The 20,712-nt window shown below is 45.7% G+C and overlaps 1 protein-coding gene and 1 pseudogene across 1 annotated transcript in view; both read right to left on the bottom strand.

The window, feature by feature from the left end:
• mblac1 (metallo-beta-lactamase domain containing 1) overlaps positions 1–20,712 on the bottom strand; it is a 60,082-nt gene that overhangs the window by 38,761 nt on the left and 609 nt on the right. The gene's annotated exons all lie outside the window — the stretch shown is intronic.
• LOC146968816 (protein NYNRIN-like) lies at positions 12,043–19,911 on the bottom strand (annotated as a pseudogene).

Raw genomic sequence — 20,712 nt, 5'->3', positions numbered from 1 at the left:
CTCCTCCACTTTCTGCCTGAGCCCATGTCCCAGACAGACAGAGGAGCAACACAGGACCCTCCATTGGAAAACCTCTAGAAACCCCTGCTAGGAAAATCAACTCAACAAGATTTAGTGTGGATGTAGCTACTCCCACTGATCACAGGAGCACAAACTCTGAAAGAAGGTGGCTGCTACTGACCATCCAGTATTTATGAAGGTAGACTGATGCAATGTCCACAGCTGTGGGCAAATAGCCCAACCTTATTTAAATAGGTGATATCATGTGTCAGTTGCAGTGTGTTATGCAAAAGTTTTTTTTTTGCTCAGAGAAAGGGACAAGTTAGAAATACCAAAATGTCATGAGAACATGTGGGTCAAATGACATCCTAAATATCGTAGTAATGATATAATAAAATCCTTTTTGTTATTCTTTATGCAAAATCAACCCAGTAAAACAACTTTTCACTTGGTTAAATGGGTTATTGGTCAGTTGGGAGGACTTCTCCCCACTTTTTCTTTTTTCATATTCAAGGTAAGGGCTCAAGACCATGCAAGTGTTTATTTATACACACTCTAATGCTTTGTGTTAATGACATTTTTTAGAATTACTACGTATTCTATAGTTTCTGATAATAAAGGACAGGAAGTCATTAGGTATGAATGCAATTTAATGGACACCTTTGTATTGCAAAATAAGCCTGTGATTGACTAATACAGCCTTTCTCAAAGTGGGTGCCGCGGCACCCTGGGGTGCCGTCTGACTACGTCAAGGGTGCCGTGAAAAAAATACCTCTTCTGACATTTCATAGAATACATTCTCTTTACATATATGCAAAGGGGCCGTGTCCACTGTACGCCCTTTTAGCGCTCTGGGCGTCTACTTTCCATTCAGATCCTATGGAGCTCGGAAAAAAGCTCTCGGCACTTCCTTTTTTTGTCGCGGTGCTCAGAGCGCTCAGAGTTTAAATATGTTCAACTTTTGGAACAGCGCCGCGCTTGTCAAGTGGCTCGGACGTGAGGCGGCTCGTTTCAGCAGCGTTCAGAGAGAGAGAGAGAGAGAGAGAGAGAGAGAGAGAGAGAGACCGCTCCGTGGACGGCCGTTGGTCACGGCGCTCAGAGCAGTGGGGGCCGTGTCCACCGGACACCTGACGCTATGAAAAAAAATGCGTAGCACCAGGCTCACGTCTCATACTGATGGTGAGTCACAGCCCCTCCTCTCTCCAGTGGATCTGTGTCCGCTCTGTTCCCACTCCGGTGCGTTTGATGTATAAAAACACTCTGCAGTAGCCTACACACGGTGGAAACTCTCTGATTGTTCCAAACGGAGTCAGACCAGAGCGGAGACGCCGGATATTCATGTGAACGCGTGCCTGCGCTGCGCACATGTAGACCTTTCTCTTTTCCTCTCACATTGCGGATTATTGTGTGAGTGTGCATGTGTGTGCATATGTAGGCTACAGAGGTAGGCTACCTATGCATAAATACTGTAATACTGTCCCGTCTAAATAAACAGGACATTTACATTTAGGCTATGCAGTGTCATTTTGAATTACATTTTACACAGGGGTGCCGTGAGATTTTATGCACTTTTGAAAGGTGCCCTGAAAAAAGTTTGAGAAACACTGGACTAATACACATTACTTTTCATTGTAGTGACATCAACTGTCAAATGTTGATGAATCATTGACATGGTTTGTTTAAGGCCTTTCTTGAAGGTGTCAAAGTAGCCGACTTCAAATCACAGACGATACAGCAGGAAACCACTGAAGGTGGTCCGATAGAGATTATCATCATAAAGGAAACAGCCTGGGTGGACAGTCATATAGACAACACTTCCCTTTTCTATCTGGAGAGTTACTGCATTTGCATATGAAGCCTGAGAGTTACTGATCTCATGATTATGCAGGACCCACTGATTATTATGGTATATGTTGACTCCCACGCATCCTCCATTTTGGTTGTTGAAGGCAGTATGTCTGAAGTAGTAGACTCCTTTAACTGGAGCAGTGAAGATACCTGGAACAGTAAAGAAGCAGAGATCTCATCATCACTGTCCAATACTCAACATTGTCAGTTTATGTTATGAAGCATGTGGTGATGTATACACTACCTGTATGTGGGTTATAAGCCTCACCAACATTGGTGAGTACTTTTCCGTAGACAAGTGTTGTTTCAGAATCATATCCAACATGCCCTGTGCCCTCGAAACCAGCAGTGAATGCGTACTTCACATTTTCTGTAAAACACAACATGGAGACAAGATTCCCTTTTAAAAGATTGAAACAACAAGTGTCATGTCCACAATTCTTTTTTGATTAATGCATTTTTTGTTTAAGCAGGATAGTCTGTAGTTAAAATATGTATTAGGATGTGATCTTCTGTCCACTGTATGTACTTCTCGTTTTTTATCAATATTCCTGCAGATTTGTTCTTAGAAACATCCCATTTTTTCACATTACTTCACTTCCTTCTGATCAGTTCTTACTCTAGAAACCAGTTCTATCACTTGCACTAGAAAAACAATATTGCTCTTCTTGGATTTTTTATAGTAATGAGATTTTTTATGACTTACCATTCATCAGTTCCTCCACTTTTGTCTTCTGGAGCTCCAGTTCAGATTTTGTTGCTTCCAGCTCTACTGTAATTTCTGTCACCTTGTTACTGATCTCTGAAATATCATAGAGGCTGAGGATGAAGTTCTTTGAAAGTAGCATTTCATGACTTATTTTTGACAATTTCTGGAATCTAAACAACAAAGTGCCTAATAAAACTTCTGCACAGTACTGTACCTGATTTCTCCTTCTCAAGAACGGCCACTTTATCTTTCTGGGTTTGAAGTTCAGCCTTGGTAAACTTCAGTTCCACCTTCTGCTCCACCACCATGTCTCTCAGAGCTCTGAGCTCAGCCCAGATATCAGCGCTAACATTGTCAGCTCCTCCACTTTCTGCCTGAGCCCATGTCCCAGACAGACAGAGGAGCAACACCACCAGCACAGGACCCCCCATTGGAAAACCTCTAGAAACCCCTGCTAGGAAAATCAACTCAACAAGATTTAGTGTGGATGTAGCTACTCCCACTGATCACAGGAGCACAAACTCTGAAAGAAGGTGGCTGCTACTGACCATCCAGTATTTATGAAGGTAGACTGATGCAATGTCCACAGCTGTGGGCAAATGGCCTGATTCTCATTAGTATCATTATTTATCTTATTTAAACAGGTGATATCATGTTTATGGAGCTGGTCAGTGGCTGGACACTCAATGTGCTATGTTCTTTTGCTCAGAGAAAGGGACAAGTTAGAAATGCCAAAATGTCATGAGAACATGTGGGTCAAATGACATCCTAAATATCAGTAATGATATAATAAAATCATCTTTTTGTTATTCTTTGTGAAATCAACCCAGTAAAACAACTTTTCACTTGGTTCAATTGGTTATTGGTCAGTTGGGAGGACTTCTCTCCATTTTTTTTTATTTTTTCTATTCTGTTTTTGTTGTTGTTGTTGTTGTTGTAATATTCAAGGTAAGGGCTCAAGATCATGCAAGTGTGTTTTTCAATCATTTGTAATTTGTTCAAAACAAACACAGTAAAGTGACTGGTCAGTCCGTCACCTTGTCATCAGGCTCCTATGAATTATTGAGGGTTGTGTGAGACAGAGCCTGTATTTATACACACTCTAATGCTCAGTGTTAATGACCTTTTTATTGCAGTTAATATTTTATAGTTTCTGATAATAAAAAGTACATGAAGTCATATAAATCCAATTTAATGGATAACTTTATATTGAAAAATAAGCGTTATTGACTAATACACATTACTTTTCATTGTAGTGAAATCAACAGTCAAATGTTGATGAATCATTGACATGGTTTGTTTCTTGAAGGTGTCAAAGTAGCCGACTTAAAATCACAGACGATGCAGCAGGAAACCACTGAAGCTGGTCAGATAGACATCAGCATCATAAACCACACAGCCTGACTGCAAAGTGATATAGACCACACTTCCCTTGTCCATCTGGAGAATTAATGCATTTCCATGTGAAGCATCAGGATCACTGGTCTCATAACTTTGCTGGACCCACTGATCATCATGGTATAATTTGACTCCCACGCATTTTCCATTTTGGTTGTTGAAGGCAGTAAATCTGAAGTAGTAGACTCCTTTAACTGGAGCAGTGAAGATACCTGGAACAGTAAAGAAGCAGAGATCTCATCATCACTGTCCAATACTCAACATTGTCAGTTTATGTTATGAAGCATGTGGTGATGTATACACTACCTGTATGTGGGTTATAAGCCCCACCAACATTGGTGAGTACTCTTCTGTAGACAAGAGTTTTTTCAGTATCGTACGGTCCAATATACACTGTGCCCTCTAAACCAGCAGTGAATGTGTACTTCACATTTTCTGTAAAACACAACATGGAAACAATATTCTCTTTTTAAAGATTTAAACAACAAGTGTCATGTCCACAATTCTTTATTGATTAATGTATTTTTTGTTAAAGCAGGGTTGTCTGTCAAATATGTAAAATATGTATGAGGGTGGTCTTCAGTCATTGGACTCCACTACATTTGACAACATGTACTTCTGATTTGTTTTTGTTTTTATCAATATTCCTGCAAATGTCTTCTAGATCTCATCCAGTTTGTTCTTAGAAACATCCAGTCCTTCACTTCCTTCTGATCAGTTGTTACTCTAGAAACCAGTTCTATCACTTGGACTAGAACAACATGAAAACCAATAGTTTAATTCATTGCTCTGCTTAGATTTTTCCTACTAATAATGGGATTTTTATGACTTACCATTCATCAGTTCCTCCACTTTTGTCTTCTGCAGCTCCAGTTCAGTTTTCGTTGCTTCCAGCTCTGCTGTAGTTGCTGTCACCTTGTTTTCAGTCGCTGTCAGTCTGAGGCTGATCTCTGAAATATCATAGAGGCTGAGGATGAAGATTAATGCAGTTTGTTCTTATGGAAACATCCAGTTTTTCCCATAATTTGTCACTTCCTTCCAAACAAGTTCTATCACTTGGACTAGAAAATCATGAAAACCAATAGTTTAATGAAATAGTCTGCTTAGATTTTTAATGGGATTTTTATTACTTACCATCAGTTCTTACAATCAGTTCCTCCACTTTTGTCTTCTGCAGCTCCAGTTCAGTTTTCGTTGCTTCCAGCTCTGCTGTAGTTGCTGTCACCTTGTTACTGATCTCTGAAATATCATAGAGGATGAAGTTCTTTGAAATAGCACACTCATTATAATACTTTTCTGGCTGGTTATTGTTTGTTGATTTGACTACAATCCAACAGTCCTCTGTTGAAGGACTTGTTTTTCTTGTGAATTAATTAATTATACTTCTTTGATTTTTAATGGGATTTTTATGACTTACCATTCATCAGTTCCTCCACTTTTGTCTTCTGCAGCTCCAGTTCAGTTTTCGTTGCTTCCAGCTCTGCTGTAGTTGCTGTCACCTTGTTTTCAGTTACAGTCAGTCTGCAGCTGATCTCTGAAATATCATAGAGGATGAAGTTCTTTGAAATAACACTGTTGAAAGTAACAACTTCTTCTTCATTATAATACTTTTCTAGCTGGTTATTGTGTTCCTGTTGATTTGACTACAATCCAACAGTCCTCTGTTGCAGGACTCAGTGTTCTTCTTGTGAATTAAAATAGTTAAATTTTTGACAATTTCTGGAATCTGAACAACAAAGTGCCTAATAAAACTTTTGCACAGTACTGTACCTGATTTCTCCTTCTCAAGAACGGCCACTTTATCTTTCTGGGTTTGAAGTTCAGCCTTGGTAAACTTCAGTTCCACCTTCTGCTCCACCACCATGTCTCTCAGAGCTCTGAGCTCAGCCCAGATATCAGCGCTAACATTGTCAGCTCCTCCACTTTCTGCCTGAGCCCATGTCCCAGACAGACAGAGGAGCAACACCACCAGCACAGGACCCCCCATTGGAAAACCTCTAGAAACCCCTGCTAGGAAAATCAACTCAACAAGATTTAGTGTGGATGTAGCTACTCCCACTGATCACAGGAGCACAAACTCTGAAAGAAGGTGGCTGCTACTGACCATCCAGTATTTATGAAGGTAGACTGATGCAATGTCCACAGCTGTGGGCAAATGGCCTGATTCTCATTAGTATCATTATTTATCTTATTTAAACAGGTGATATCATGTTTATGCAGCTTGTCAGTGCTGGACAAATTTGTGTTATGTAAAAGTTGTTGTTGTTTTTTGGGGAGTTTTCTTGCTCAGAGTAAGGGACAAGTTAGAAATACCATAATGGCATGATATCAGTAATGTTATAATAAAATCCTTTATCTTTATGTGAAATCAACCCAGTAAAACAACTTTTCACATGTCAGTTGGGAGGACTTCTCTCCATTTTTTCTTTTTGTAATATTCACAGTAAAGGGCTCAAGATCATGTAAGTGTGTTTCTCATCATTTGTAATTCATTCAATTATTATTATTTTTTTCTCTTACAATTTAAGAACACCAGTTTGAAGTTGAGTGTGTCAGTGAGAAGTTTGCACCAGAGGATGGCGCCATGGAGCTGTAACCTACAGTCTGGAGAGCAGCACTGAGCCATGGAGGAAACTGTAATAATGGCTGTTACTTAAAGCAGAAGTAAGCAATATTTTTGTGTTAATATAAGTCTTAAATAGTTACATCTTCCGACAGCAATCACTTACATAGAGTGTTTGGACTGAAACACGGGTCTCTCAGTCCCTCTGCTCTGCTCTGAGCCGAGGAGAAAACATTTATCGTATCCTACAATTTTTATCCAATGAGGAGAGAGAACGGCATGCAGGGCTGTGTGTGCAGCCAAGGAACGCCGTGAATGTGGCGACGTAGGGACGAGGACTGTTATGGTGCGTTCAAGGCAGCCCATAACTCGTGTTTTTCCGACCTGTGAAGTCGTACCAGTTCGATCTGGTACGAGTTCACGGGTCGGAAGTTACGAGTGGCCGTTATAGTGACTTTCACCGGTAAAACAGGTCGGAAAAACACGAGTGGGTTGCCTGGAACGCTACAAAGTCGTAAGTTGTGACTTGAAGCTGTAATTTACGGTTTCAAAAGCCTGCCTCGAACGCAGCATTAGCCAAAACGACCGGATCACTTATTTCTGCTTTAAGTTAAGACCAAGGATTCAGGAGTTTAAAATAGAAATCCCCCTACATGCAAACATTACATGGTATGAAAGATGTAAAAGCTATGAACGCATTAGACATTTACAAATCACTAAATAAAACCTCTGATTATGGGAAAAGATAACCCCTATTTTCAATTAATTTGTGTAAATAAATAGATACATATTTTGTTTGGGTTTTGGTTATGGTTTTGGTTTTGGTTTTTGGTGTCTTTGGGTATGTGTATAATTGGCTATAAAATAAAATCATTGCTACTCTTTCCATACATTACGCTTGTAAAAATGTAAGAGATGCCATAACATAAAGTAGTGTTTGCATGGAGACAATATACCTTAGCTTGTAAAAATCTGTTAATATTTTTAACTAACAGCTCTACTTTTGCTACTGTGGATTCTTTTTTTCTTTTTCTTTGTTTTGCTTGATGAATCTACATGTGTGTTGATGTTATGTGTAATTCTCATACAGTTAAAAGGATAAATGATTTATGAAGCGTTTTTTTTAGATGTTATTTATATGATTATTTATCTTATTATTACTTTTCCTTTCTCTTTCTCTCTCTTTTTCTTTTTTTCACTTTTCCTTTTAATATTATTTTTTTGGTAATTCATTTTTTTTTGCCAGGGTGACAATGGGTGAGGGGTGGGGGCCACACTGTATTACTGAAATGACATTAGGCGAACTATTATTATTAATAGTAGTAGTAGTAGTAGTAGGCTAGTAGTAGTAGGCTAGTAGTAGTAGTAGGCTAGTAGTATTAGGAGTGGACAAATAACAATATTACTTGCGACTGAACGTTGTTAAGGAAATTTGAGAAAAATATGTCAATGTGTGCTGATCATCCAGTATTTATTAGGGTAGACTGATGCAATGTCCACAGCTGTGGGCAAATGGCCTGATTCTCATTCATTTATCTTATTTAAACAGGCGATATCATGTTTATGCAACTGGTCAGTGGCTGTACTGAATTTGTGTTAGGTATATGTGTTTTTGTTGTCGTTTTGTTTTGTTTTTCTGCTCAGAGAAAGGGACAAGTTAGAAATGCCAAAATGTCATGAGAACCTGTCTGTTAAATTGCATCCTAAATATCAGTAATGACATCATAAAATCCTAATTTCTGTATTATTTATGTGAAATCAACCCAGTAAAACAACTTTTCACTTATTTTTTTTTTTTAATATTCACACAGTAAAGGGCTCAAGATCATGCAAGTGTCTTTCCCATCATGTGTAATTCATTCAATTATTATTGATCTGCCTCAAACCCAAAGCAACAAAAACTCTAACAATTTAAGAACACAAGTTTGAAGTTGAGTGTGTCAGTGAGAAGTTTGTACCAGAGGATGGCGCCATGGAGCTGTAACCTACAGTCTGGAGAGCAGCACTGAGCCATGGAGGAAACTGTAATAATGGCTGTTTCTTAAGTTAAGACCAAGGATTCAGGAGTTTAAAATAGAAATCCTCCACTACATTCAAACATTACATGGTATGAAAGATGGAAAAGCTATAAAACATTAGACATCTAAACCTCTGATTAGATGTGAAAAGATAACCCCTATTTTGATTTCAAGTGTCCCATGGTCCACAAATAAAATTACAGTAAAAAAATAAAATAATAATAGCCTACTTATTGTAAAATGTGTATTTGTGTTAAAGAGATATTCCGGCGTAAATTTAAAGCAGATATCAGTGGAATGTTTTTGTTAATATAAGTCCTAAATAGTCCTATTTTCCGTCAGCAATCACTTACATGAAGTATTTCAGCCTAAACACGAGTCTCTCCGTCACTCTGCTCTGCTGTAACCCGAGGAGAAAATTTTCCTTGTGGGATACAAGTGTTATCCAATGAGGGGAGAGAACGGCATGAAGGGCTGTGTGTGCAGCCAAGGGATGCGCGTGAATGTGGTGACGTAGCACGAGGACCAATTGATGCCTGACAAGGGCGGGGGCTGCTAACTCATGGTGCGTTCAAGGAAACTCGTACTTTGTGTTTTTCCTTCCTGTGAAGTCATACCAGTTCGATCTGGTACGAGTTCACGGGTCGGAAGTTACGAGTGGCCGTTATAGGGAACTTTCACAGACAACAGGACGGTAAAAACACGAGCTACGGGTTACCTGGAACGCTACCAAGTCGTAGTTGTGACTTGAAGCTGTAACTTACGGTTTCAAAAGCCTGCCTTGAACACAGCATTAGCCGAAACGGCCGTGCCACTGATATCTGCTTTAACCCATGGTCCAACGCACCGTGACACCAAGTATCTGCTAACCGCGCTGTCATGTTCGTGTTCCAAGGATGAGGCCGTGTTGATAGCAAGTAACTTAGTTTAATGTCTCACGTTCTCAACAACATACATGTGGCTCCATGCAGTCTTGCTCTACTACGTTATATGGTACGGTAAGCTGACTACTAACCAGTACTGCCGCCTAGCGGTTGTAGGGGACTTACATAAGGGTTTGGTAATTGACAATAATTATTAAACATTAATAATTAATAAGCAGGTTAACTAAGTATTAATTATCAAATTCAATAGAGAAACTAATAACATTAGGATTAACGGTATTAGCTAATAATTACTAGAAGGAAGAATAGTTATGTTATTAATTAAAGTGAATTAATTAATAATATAACTGCGGGGCACCACCCTGAAATCAGGGATCAATGACCAAACAATTAGTCTCGATTATAGAATTCTCTTATGGAGTAGAAAAATCAATTAAATATGAAGGCGTGAAGTCGAGCACAAACCCTGATAACCAGCTTTAGCGTCACAATAGAATGCACACAAACAACCACAGAACAACTACTTTAGTTCAAGGGTATTTATTAAAAGAAAATCATAGATAGTACACACCAAAGTCACAGGAATTCAGATCAATAAACAGTCCAGACATACACTCTAAATAACTTAGAATGAGCATATGGTGGGTGTATGTGTGTGTATGTGTATGTGTGTGTGTGTGTGTGTGTGTGTGTGTGTAGGCTATGCGTATGTATAGGCTTATGCGTATGTGTAGGCTATGGGCGTGTGTGTGTGTGTGTGTGTGTGTGTTTGTGTGTGTATGTATGTGTGGTATAGCCTAAGAGGGACACACTCAAGTTATAGGAATTCAGAGGAATACACAATCCAGCAGATATACACTTTCAATGGCTTAGGAGGCGCATATGGTAGGTGTATGGATGTGTGTGTGTAGGCTATGCGTGTGTGTAGGCTAGGTGTGTGTGTGTGTGTGTGTGTGTGTGAGTGCGGTCTAGGTGTGTGTGTGTATGTGTGTGTGTATATGTATGTGGGCGTGTGTGTGTGTGTGTGTGTGTGGCCTAAGAGGAAGAGGGGGGAGGCGTCGAGTGACGTCGGATGGCGTCGCGAGTGGCGCGCTCGTTTGAGTGAGACAATGGACACGGTGTGGCTGTCCCCACGTGTTTCTCAGGTATATACACAATGGCTACAGCCACGCCGCCCACACAAATCACTCTAATACGAACCCTCGTGTCGAAACGCTCGTGTTTATGGCGGGGTCCCTAAAGGAGGCCCGCTGTGTTAGGTAGGTGGGTATCTGTGTGTGGGTGTGTGTGTGTGCGTATGTGTGTGGTGTATCTGCGTACGTGCGCGTGTGTGTAAGTTAGTAGGGAGAGAGAAAGGAGAGAGAGAGAGAGAAAGGATAACGACGGCAAAAGTGGACCGATTGGTCACGTTAGTCTAAGATGAACTCAATCCCACATGCAGCACTACAGTGAAGGCAACAGAACTAGCGCCCAGGTGTCCTCACTGATTCTCTGGCGCTGATATGGAGAGTTGTGCTCATACGTGACTAACTGTCTAGTTACAATAACAAATAAGCATACAGCAAAATCAACATAATCAACATAACCGGACGCGGCGGTCCTCAAAGATATGCAACACAAATTCACGCTAGTTCTAGTCTCTGCCCAGACAAAAGCTCTCTTACTTTGGATAGAAGCGTGCTTGCCGACGCGATAGATCCGTCGATCTGATGGCGTGCGGCGCGGCTGTAGCGTCCTACAGCGGAACAAACGAGTCGTCCTCTGGAAGGGTGGCAGAGAGGAGGACCGGTGGAGTTAACTCTGGACGGCGGAGTCCGACGTCGTCTCGTGAAGAAAGGCGGCTCTCACGACTGCGGCAGAGGTGGGGAAGAGGGAGCGGCGATTGCTCGGAGGTCTTCCCCAGGATCCAGGTGGTTCAGAAAAAACTTGGGGCAGTATGCTCGTCCAGCAAGCTAACGGCGGCCCAGGTCTTGAGTTCAAACGTTTGATGTGCTCCCTTTAGAGTAACTAGTTGCGCGAAGCTGGAGCTCCTTGCGGTACTTCGTTACACGGGAAAAAGCCTGGAGCGGCGCGTCGCCGCAGCACTTAAGCCTTCGGTGACGTCACAGGGGTTTCCGGGGCTTCCGCCAGGTACTGACCAATGGGAGGCCAGAGTTTGAACGTCTGGCTGGAATCACCCCTAGATGTGATTTAACGGCCGTTGTCTGCTGTCGCGCATTCCTTGTCCCCTGCTGGTTTTATGGTCCTTTGTTTGAGAACATGTGGGTGAGGTCCCAACATCCCCCCTTTGGTCCGAAGAGTGGGTTAGAGTCCAGTCTTTGGAGCAACAGAAGGGCTGAATAATCCGCATGTTTCCTGCGTGGAGAAAGTCCTCAACAGTCCAACAGTTCAAACAGTTCATATAGCACCGGTCAAGAGTCTAGTGTCTGGGCATTTATGCAGAGGCTCGTCTGGGCAGGACGTCTTAACTAATAACACTACGCTATCACATGCTACAACACATCATCACTTCTATCATGTAATAACAGTAAGAAAAAAAAAAAAATGAAAATGAAAGAACACAAAACAAACACATCTAAGAATTGAAAAGAGGAGAATAGAGAATGTTTGTTAATGAAAGGGTTAGTAGGCTTCTCCTTCACCCCTTGGGGTTGGGTTGGCCAGTGGTGTATTTAGGGTGTGGTTGGTAAAGCGAGGTGACACCACTAGAATAGAATCTAATCTGGCCTGTAGCTTCTGGATGTATTTGTACATGATGTGTGCGATCACCGCGGTGATAATCCACCCACTAAGCAGAAGCACCAAAGCCACCATACTGATTGGGTGATCTTGGTAAGATCGCCCAGGCAAATGCTTAGGCAACATGGCCGTGAGCCCTTCAGGTTTTAAGTTGAATTTTATCAGTTTGGTGCCTTCGGTCAGTAGCTCATGTTGGAGGATGTCACCGATGGTCAAATTGTGTCCGACAAATGCATCCATGATTTCAATTTCAGTGTCGTATCTGTCTGGACTGAGATGATGGAGAATTATATCGTCAATGTGTACTGTGGCTCCCTCTGGGACAGTTAGGAATACTGTTTGGTTTGGCAGAGTTAACTTAGTGGCCGTATTGTGACGGTCATAAGAGACCACCACCTGGGAGGCAGGTGTACTGATGAGCCATTTATTACCGGCTCTCTCTACTCTAGTTTCGGCACCATTGTCTCTGGTAGACATGCTGCCTTGACACTTTTGCTCCGGGGCGTCGGGTCTGAGCCCACACAGGTAGTTGGTGACATCTCTGATAAAAGGGTTGCTAGGGCAAACCCAGTGGATGTCCTTCATTTTTGTGCACATGTTTAGATTGGGGACAAGGTACAGTGATGGATTGTCATCGTGATAGGCAATAATTGGTGGTGTGTTAAGGTGTACATGTGTATCTCTTTCCCAGAACCCAACATTCAAAACTGATTTCAATCTGTAGATGTTCTGCTGCTCAATGACTGGTAAGTTTAAAATGAACCCCAACTCTAAGCTCTGTGGGTTGACTGAGATTGGGATAGCACTGCCAAGGTTATACGCCAGGTGTACTTGGGAGGGCTGCACGGTTGTGGTACTGGCAGCCCTAAGAATCTGCTCTACCGTGGTCAGCGGGACCAAGTAGGGCGGGATTCTGCCTGCACTAAGGCTATTTATGGAGGAGCTAATCTCTCTGAGGAGGTCTTGCATAAAATCTCTGACTATGCGTACATGGGTTATATCATCCTGGACGATGGTTGTTAGCGCATCTAACGCATGCCAAGTGTTGTTAAGTAGAGCTGAGTGCAGGTTGACTTTCACTATAGTCCCCTGAAGGGTTTTCCCCATACCTTGCAGTTGTCCCTGTTGGCGGCCGAGCTTCTCTTGAATCTCAGGCATTTCTTCCTCGAGTTCGCTCACATGTCTTCGGAGTGTTTCCCAGGCTGACTGAGTTGGCGGCCGAGAGACCAATGGAAAACAGGGAGCCGATTCCTGCCGCTGCAGAGAGCAGAGCCCCAAGAAATCGTTTTGGTCGCTTCTTTTCACTCAGATCTTTTTCCGTTACCAAGAATTTGTCCAACTGTTCCAGAATATGGGCCGTTGCTTGTTCTGCATGTTCTATGGTGTTGTGGATCTGAGTCCTGCTGAGTCTACCCTCTGTTATCTTCAGGGGGAGGCGTATGTGGTTACGGTACGCGTCCCAAGGATCTAAGCGCACATAGACACGATGGGTGATGAGACTACAGTGGGTGAGAAGGAGTCCTGGTGACCCCTGCAGTACGATGCCGGTTGGGGGCCCGGGGTCAACCATCTCAATTGCAAGCAGAACTTGCATGCTGACGAGTCCACTCAAGACCCAAAGAAGGTTCATCCTGAAAACAGATTAGGGTTATGGTTACTATACGAGAGGGGCGTGTTGGTAGGGTTAGTGCATGCGTGGGGGTGAGCTGCATGCAATTATTCTACCCTAGCGGGAATCCCATTTCTGAAACTAGGGCTCCTCCCCCTCGTCAGGTTCAGGAGGAGTCTTTTGTTTTAGGTCAGTGGCTGGTCGAGATGGCTTGATCTGATTCGCGTGGACCCACTTGTAAGTGGGGGGCTGCCTAGGCTTCGGGACCTTGATCTGATAGGCCACCGGGGATAGCTTGTGCACAATCTCGTACGGGCCCGACCAGTGTGGAAGAAACTTTTTGGAGACGCCGGTCGGCTGTGCAAACTTGAAGTAGAATACCTTATTACCGACCTCGTACTCTCGGTGGGACGCGGTTCGGTCGTAATAGGCTTTGGCCCCCTTTGCACTGGATTCCAAATTCTTTTGGGCCCAGGAGAAAGTAGTTTGAAGGTGTTCCTTCAAGTCAGTCACATACTGGTGAGCTGTGTAGGCGGTAGCGACACTGACATCCTCAGGATGGTATAGGAGGTGAAGTGGCAAGGTCATCTCTCGCCCAGTCATCATCTCAAAGGGGGTGACCCCTGTGGAACGATGAGGGGTGGACCTAATGGCCATGAGCACTAGAGGGAGTTTTATGTCCCAGTCCTTGCCACCACTACCAACATACTTCCTGAGCATGTGAGTGATGGTGCGGTTGGCCCTTTCCACCTGTCCGGATGATTGGGGGTGGTAGGCCACATGGAATTTTACCTCAACTCCCAGCATATCGTACAGGGCAGTCATGACACTGGACGTGAAATGGGTACCTCTGTCTGAATCGACTGAAAGAGGGAGACCCCAGCGGCTGAACACATGGTTCAGCAGAAGAACTGCGGTCGTGACGGCGGTGTCGTTGGGAGCGGGAAGGCACTCAACCCATTTGGTGAACGAACAAGTAACGGTGAGAAGGTATTTATTACCCCGTGAGGATTTCGGGACAGGCCCAATCCAATCCACTTGAAGGTGGGACCATGGGAAAGTGACCCCTTTCTTTTGGAGGGGGGGCTCGGTTTATGGGCCGAGAAGGTTGGAATTGACAGCAGATCAGGCAGCTCTGGACATAAAGTGTGGTATCTTGGGCCATTGCAGGCCAATATACCACCTCTCGGAGGGTTTGAAGAGCGGCCTTTGAGCCACGATGACCGCCCACAGGGCAGTCATGGGCATGGGCCAGCATGACTCCCCTGTGGTCCGTCGGGACTACCCAACGGACAGGTCCCTGACCTTTACTGGTGTAGACCAACAAACCCTTTTCAAGCCTCAAGTTTGGCAGTTCTCGGTAAAAACCTTGTAGTTCCTTTGACTCCCCCTTTGGTGCTTTCGGCACCCCATCTGGAGGAGGGCTGGCCACAAGTTTTCTGATGACTTTCAAGGTGGAATCCTGTTCTTGCATGGTGACCAGGTCTGAGTCCTCTAGCTTTTGGCTCAGGAACACAGTCTGGCTCTCCTGACAAGGTTCCTTCTGCTGTGTTTTTGCTTGTTGACGGGTGATAGCGTTCACCACATAAGGCTTTGAAGGGGGTAGCCAGTTGTCCTGGAACTCCCAAGGTGTACCCTGTTCTGCTCCTAGCTTCGCTAGGCGGTCTGCTTCATCGTTACCAATTTTGTCGGGGCCCGCTATTTGAGAGTGACCTTTGACCTTTCTCCAATACACCACCATCCCCTTCTCTGTTACCAGTTGATCGGTCGCCAAGAATAGTTCTGAGTGTTTGACGTCTTTGTTACGAGCGTTTTTCATCCCCTTTGCCTTCCACAAAGGGAAGTGGGAGACGAAACTATGGCGGGCGTAATTTGAGTCGGAGCAGATCACAAGTTGCAGTATCGAGCCTTCGGCAGCTTGCTGGAGCACAATGAGCACTGCTGCCACCTCGGCATACTGGCTGGTTTTGGCGCCGAGCTGGAGATGATTTGGTGAGTCAACTGTTGATTCGGGCCAGACAACGCCCACCCCAGCTCTGAGCTGGCTTTCGTGGTGGAAGGAACAGCCATCAATGAAAACTTCTATCATGCCTTGGCAGACATTCTCATCGTAGTAGTGATGGTTGGAAGGGAGCGTCTGTGTAGGGGTCAGGAGGGACTGGAAACTTGGCTGGCTTTCACAGTCACAATGCTGACATTCAGCGATACCCCGTCCCAGGGGCATTTTAAAACTCTGCGCATACTTTATCTCTACGTCGTACCCCTGTAGGGCCATCATCCAAGAGGCAATGCGGCTGTTTGACACGCGTCCTTCTCTAAGTCGTTGACTATTAAGGAAAGTGACTGGTTGGTGACAAGTTTCGATTATTACCTTCTGGCCTCCGATGTAGCTACGGAAATGCTCCACTGCCCACACTGTGGCAAGGAGAGCTTTTTCACAGTCAGAGAACTTTACCTCGACGCTGCTTAGGGGACGACTGGCGTAGGCGACAACTCGCCTGTCTGCGTCATATTTCTGTGCTAGGGCGGCGCTGAGAGACTGGGGGGAGAAGCTTGCCTCAAGGTAGAACTCTTTGTCTTTGTCTGGGTAGGCCAGACAAGGTGCTGTGCAAAGCTTCTCTTTCATGAGGCGAAAGGATTGCTCTTGGCAGGAATCCCATCGAAAGGGCTCCTCCTTGCGGAGCAGTTCTGTGAGGGGTCTTGCCATCTCAGCATAGTCTTCAATGAACTGTCGTGAGTAGTTGCAGACCCCTAGGAAGCTTCTAAGCTCCGACACATTAGTCGGTGCGGTGATGTCTTGAATAGCACGGATACGTGCTGCTTGAGGCTCAATGCCATCAGTGCCGACCGTGAGTCCGACGTACTCAACTTTGGTACGACACCACTGGCCTTTCGCGAGCGCCAGCTTGGCTCCTGCGGCCGACAGTTGCTGGAGCACATGCCGAACTTCGGCCAAGTGTTCTTCGAAAGTGCGACTCCTCATGAGGATGTCGTCCACGTAGATAAGGTTTCCACGAGCTGCCGCGTCGCTCATGGCCTTGTGGAGGAAGATATTGAACTCTGCTGGTGAGTTCGAGTAACCGAATGGGCATCGGTTCCAGGTGTATTGGCGGTTACAAAAGGAGAAGGCTAGCTTGTACTGGTCGGCCGGATCTACTTTCATGGTCCAGAACCCATTGGACACATCCACTGTGGAGAAGAAGTGAGCTCCTTTCACTTTAGCCAGTTCCTGATCCAAGTGGATCATGGGCCAGCGTGAAAGTGGGACCTGCTTGTTTAACGGTCGGTAATCGATGGTGAGACGCCACTTACCTGTTGGTTTCAAGACTGGCCAGATAGGTGAGTTGTAGGTTGAGTTGCACTCCCTGATAATTTTCTTCTCAAGCAGTTGGTCCAGGATTTCCTGTATGGACTCGTAGGCAGCCAGTGGGATTCGATACTGACGCACAAAGGTAGGTGGTGCCTTTGGGTCAGTGGGAATGCGTACCGTATGGAGGTTGGTAACCCCACAATCAAGTGAGTCCCTTGAAAAGATTGATTGGAATTCGCGGAAGAGTTCCCTAAGGGCGTCTTGCTGCTCTTGGGTTGTGAGAGCATCTGCTTTTGCAAGCTGCTTATCAATCTCGGCTTCAAAGCCGGGATAGGGTTCCCCTGGTGTGGGTACAGCCGTGTCAACCGCCGTGTCTGTGTTGACTGGTTGGGCAGTGAGAGCATGTACTAGCATGTCTCCCTCGTTGTTCAGAGTAGCACCACAGATGGATTTCTGTCCAAGGATATCATGACAAGCGGTAGCGATCATTTTGTGTGGGAAGGAGAACAGGACGTCGTCCAATCCACCGTCCTTGATCAAAGATGGGGGAGGTTACCTATGACAGGCACTGTCAGCTCAAAGTCGTGAAACGAGCTGTCTATCAAGATACCCAGGCGCTGTCCTGCTTTGATGGAGATGGGGACCTGGGTCAAGTTTTGGACCAGGAGATATGCCGACCGATTCTGTAGTTCAAGGAGGGGGTTACCGCAGACTGTCAAGTTGAGTTCCTGGAAGTAAGACAAGGGTTGGAAGAAAGCTTGTTGGGCCGAGATCTTTTGGCCTTTAAGGAGTGCCAGACGGACGGGGAAACCCGTTGTTCGTTCTGGTATGGTTATGCTTACTTCGCTGGCAACTTGACATGCTTGGGGAATGGTTTGGCCAGATGCCATGTGTGCCGCATCTGGTATGAGGGGGAGATTCTCAACACTTGCCCTGGACCACAGGACCTGGTTGATGGTATCCAGCTGGACGCCCAGCCTGACAAGAAGATCCGCCCCTATGATGCAGGGGACTTGGAGTTCGGGGACCACACTCAAGTAGTGTACCACCTTTTTCTTTCTAATCTGTATTGAAAGAGCACATACACCGGTAGCTTTGATTAGGGTCTGCGGGGACTCTGCAGATAACAAGCGATGGCTGCGTTGTATGAAAGTTGGGGCCGGGTCTTGTTGGCACAAGGTTCTAAACAAATCTTGGTGGATTGCGGTCTTTTCTGACCAAAGGGCTACCAACGCCTGTGGGACTAGAGTTTCATTGAGGTACACGTCTCCGACGACGTGTGGACTGTATAGTGAGGGGTTCGCGTTTTCCAGCGAGCAGAGGAATGACTCATGTCCCTCAAACAAGTTCGTATTCCCAGTGGTTGGTAGCTGTGGGTCACCGGGGAGCGTGGGACCGTCGGAGCTTAACCCGGGCTCAGGAGGAGATGTGAAAGCTGGCAAGGGAGCCTTGGACTCAATGGTAGAGACCGTGGGGCCAGGAGTGGACGGACCATCTCCTTGGCTATGCGCCTTTGGGCTGCTTATCTGAGCCCAAATGTGCCCGCGATGACAGTCGATGAGAGGGGCCAGCCTATCCAGCAGGTCCTGACCAAGAAGCAGTGGTTCTGTATCTATGGTGGTGACACAGACAGGGTGTATGAGGGACATCCCCTGAAAGGTGATGTTAACCCAGGCACGTTGGGTGATCGGTGATTGGTCCTGTGTGTAGCTCGTGATGCTGATGTTGCAAGCCTCTATTTGAAGCGGCTTACCAAGGGAAAGCATAGCTCCGGTGACCTCTGAAAACATGCGGGTGTTCATCAGACTGATCTCTGACCCGGAGTCAAGCAGGGCAAGGGCCTTGACACATCCTCCCACTGTAACTGAGGTGTAGATGCGCCGGGCGTTGCCCTTACGCACTAAATCACCCAAGAAGGTCAAGAATGGTGTGTTAGCGTGTTGGGAGGAGGTCATCTTGGGGAATCCCTGTGATTCCCCCGGTCCCCTCCCCCAGCTCACGAAGTAGACTTCTTGAGCGGCGGGGGGTTTTTCCCGGCTTAGTCATGCTGATGAGGGTTCTGTGGCTGGTCCCTGCGGAGGGTCAGCTACCACTTGGCTGGGGAACTTCTTCACTACTTCAGTGACGGCCTGTATGAGTTCGGCTATCTCCGACCCTGGATGCTCATTACGTTGGTAACCTTGGTAACCTTGGTGACCTTGGTGACCTTGGTGACCTTGGTGCCTACCGTTATACTTACCTCCTCGTTTGTTGTTTCTGTTGAACCCCCCCCTTTGCTGGGGGAAGTTGCGTGGGTTTGGCTTACCTGACCTATCGTTCCTATAGTTTTGCCGGCCGCCCCCTTGGTTCGGGTGCTGGCGGCCATCTGATGCTGCTTGGTTGGTGGCTCTATCCCGAGGGGTTTCACTGCCCTCAAGGGTTAAGTCTGTATCCTCTGACGCCTGGATTCCCAGGACTCTGGCTTCACCCCCGGGTTTCTTACCTGTCTCCTGGCGCAATTCCCACACCATTTGCGCATGTTTGCGGATTTCTTTCATAGGGGGATTGTGGGTCCGGTACATCAGTGAGACGTCGTACCTTACCAGTTCGTGGAGATTACGGACAAATAGGGACTTGAAAGCTTGGTCTTCCTCTAACCCAGGTGCGTGGCGGCCCTGGAAGAAGGCTACCTGCAGGCGCCGATAGTATTCCCTCGGTGGTTCTGTCTTCTTCTGGGTGACTGCGTAGGCGCCCATGGCGGCGGCGGTAGGATCATTGTAGAGGGAGTATTCTTCCCTCAGAGCTTGGCAAGAGCCGAGTAAGTATCCCTGGTGTCAGGGGGAAGAGATTCCATGAACACATGGACGCTCCTGGATGAGGTTTTTCCAGATGAGCTTAAGCTTCTCCCGCGTGGAGGGGCGAGGGAGATCTAGCAAGCAGCGTTCGACCTCCCGGAGGTAGTCATCAACACTAGCCTCTGGGTTTCCCGGGTCAAAACGCTCGACATCTCTAGCAAGGGATTCAAGTTGACGGGTCCTCAGGCCTCGTTCTTTTGAGACGCCGTCGTCCGAGTCTTCTGAGGTGACGTCTCGGTCATCTCTATACCGTCGGAAAGAAACGGCCTGAGGACGGCTAGAATCGCGAGGATCAGAAGCACGAGTATTTCGATGGGTCGGAGTATGATATTCTCTCCATTGTGATGACGAGACTGGGTCGTCAAAGCGCTGAGCAGTACGAATGCGTGCAGAGGGGGGGGCACCGCTGTATTGGGGGACTCCTGAGTCCTCATAGAAAAGTGTTGGTGGCTGTTGGTAGCTGCTCACCACAGCTCCTGCGTTGACCGGAGCTGCGTATCTCTGGGTGCTACTGTATTGGTAGTCCCCAGGGTACGGCTCAGGCAACGCAGTGGGCCCAAATTTCCTCCGATCTGCGGCAGTGGTGTAGTTTGGAGTGAATGGTTCCCATTGCTGGGAATCCTCCCACCGTCGTGTGTCTAGCGCGGTTTGCTTACCTGATCGGGTTGGCTTATATGGTTCAAGGTCATATTCCTGAGTGCGGGTCCAATTGGATCTTTGACCATAAGCCGGAGCATCTGAGTCGTACCCAAGTGAGTACTCTGCCAGCCCCCGCAGCAGATCAATTAAGTCAATATTTT

This window comes from Trachurus japonicus, chromosome 18 (assembly GCF_045865225.1).
Source record: "Trachurus japonicus isolate A0001 chromosome 18, Traja_1.0".
NCBI classification, from domain to species: Eukaryota; Metazoa; Chordata; class Actinopteri; order Carangiformes; family Carangidae; genus Trachurus; species Trachurus japonicus.
This window is presented reverse-complemented; position numbering and strand designations above follow the sequence as displayed.